Genomic DNA, 2569 nt, shown 5'->3' on the forward strand with positions numbered 1-2569 from the left:
GGCTGTGTGTATGTACAGACATGGCATGAGGAGTTGGAGGGGTCCAGTATAGTAAAAGACACGAAGTGGCTAGGCCCTGGAGAGTAAAGAATGGGTGAGGGACAAAGCAGTGGTAAGAGAAAGGCAGTCATAGAAGAAGTCCATCTATACAACCTCTTCCAGAAGAGTCTTTGAAGTGTCATATAAATAAACAGAAGTAGGCTGGGGCTCTAGTTTACCACTTCCTTCTTGCTAAGTAGGGTGTGTGCAGGGGACACCTGATCCTGCACCAGCTGCTTCCTAACTGGTTAATTGTTCTCAAAATTACTTCTAAGAGTGCCCACTCAGACCCAGGTCAGACACATGTGCGTATGTTCTAAGAAGGAGGTCTGAAAATAATAGTTGGTTCTGGAATAGCTTGTACCAACAGCAGCTGACATCCTTGACTCCCTTTGGTCCTGGTGAACCTCTGATAGAACATTCCCTAGTATGGCCCTTTCCTGACCCCATCCATTTGTTCTCTGAATTTGTAGAGATTTGTCATCAAGCCATATAAAACTCTTGGTCTCTAGATGAGTCTTTCTCATTCAGGGCAGCAAATCAATCCTGCTTATCCACCTTCCTCCCCCGCTCATTTACACACTCTTTAAACCAGGTCACTCAGCCAAGAGGTTACAGGTCCCTGAATCTTATGCATGCCAGGAAGCTGGGGGCTCTGGTCTGTCTTCCAGTCTAACAGAGGGATACAATCCTTGGCCTCAAGAAGCCTGCTTTAGAACAGACCTATCTCAGGAAACTTCTTGCCTAATAAATAGACAGGCTTATTAGCAGAGAGGGCTGTCACTCAAGGAAGTAATCTGGGCCATGTATACTTTACATCAAACAGACCAAAAGCTGCAAAAGTGTCCCTGGGGGCCATTTAAAGAAAATGCATCCTCCAATCCTGTTTATCTCATTCACTCTCATTCAATATCTTTCAATCCCTTTAATATTACAGAGGAGGAGCCCAGATTCCACAGCACCTGACCTCTCTTGCCAGCAATCTAACCACTAGCAAAGTGAGTCAAGTTTTGATTTCTATTCCCAGGTCACTGTTTCCACTCCTGAAACAAAAGTGTCATTAAATGTGATGGAGTCTATTTGGAGAGGTACCTAGAGATGCCATAGAAAAAGACAGAACTACTGGCCACATTGCAGGCAAGATGGAAAGTGCTGGAGCAGCTAAAGGGCTACTTTCCCACTATTCAGGTTTTGCTAGAAACCCCATGCTGAGTGAAGAAGGCAGGGGGAGGATAGAGGTCAGGATGCTATAGGGTGCGGTGAATCAAACTTCTTCCTCAGATAAGGATTTGCTTACTCTGCTCCAACTTCACTCTCCCCTAACCCCACCCTAGTATTTCTGCCAGGAATCTCCGGCCTAGTCACCCCTGAAATATGCCCTTCCACCCTGAAAATGCTAAGGGGATGACCTCTTGACTCACAAAAGATAACACAGAGACTCAAGAGGGGTACTGGGAGGCAAGGCAAGCCTGGGCTAAGCCTCTGTTTTCGCCTTTGTTTACTTCTGCACTTTTATACTCCTATTCTTTCTCCTGGAAATACCTTTTTCAACTTCTGCCTAGTGACTGGATTTTATTAACTGCTGTTGACTGACAGCATTTTGTTCCAGTATTCTAGACCATAGTGGGCCAGCATTAAACCTAACAGGAAGCATTTCTACTCTGTGAAAGATTTCATTCTATGTGGCATATCAGCAATATGTAAAACAAGCCCAGGCATTTACAGTATATGTTATTACATTCTGTGTAGAAAAACATGGCAAGAAAAGCTTATGAAGTCTAAGGGATGAGGAGAGACTTTAAAAATGAAATAGTCACACCAACGACCTGAAGAAAAGTCAGTCAGCACCAGCTGAAATGGAGGAGGAGAATGAAATAGTGCAGCTAACAGTGTTAGACAAGTCTTCTGGAACCAGCAAGAAGGCCAGTGTGGCTGGGCATGTGTGAATAAGATAAAGTTGGCAGAGTGTGTGGGGGCAGATTATGAAGGGAAAATCGTGCAACAACTTTGGTTTTTAAAGTGATTAAAATGAAAAACAACATGGCAGTGACACCCTCTGACATAATTTTGAAAATATCTTTCTGGCAAGAGTAGAATCAATTGGAGCTGTAAGAGGCAACTGTATGATTTTATCAACATCTCAGACATAGGGTGGTATCAATAGAAACAAGCAGTCAGATTACAGGTGATTTTTAACAACAGAAGAAACAGATGAGAACTAAGTGGGAAGCCAAAAATGATTCAAACATTTTAGTTCTATGTACTAGGATAGAGCCATGGTTAACAGAGCCAAAGAGACTGCAGAAGGAATGGCTTCCTGAGAAATCTCAGCTGTGAGCTCTGAAACAGGACAGGTATAAGACTCCCATTAGAAACTCAGACAGCCACCACATGGCACTCAAGAGATACAAACCTTGAGTTCAGAAAGAGGTTTGTGATATAGACCGAGAATGATATTTAAAGTCATTATCTAAGATAAAATAAGCAAAGGAATGAATTGTAACAAAAGAAGAAAGAGGCTGGAAGACTA

Source organism: Arvicanthis niloticus, chromosome 4 (assembly GCF_011762505.2).
Source record: "Arvicanthis niloticus isolate mArvNil1 chromosome 4, mArvNil1.pat.X, whole genome shotgun sequence".
Classification (NCBI taxonomy): domain Eukaryota; kingdom Metazoa; phylum Chordata; class Mammalia; order Rodentia; family Muridae; genus Arvicanthis; species Arvicanthis niloticus.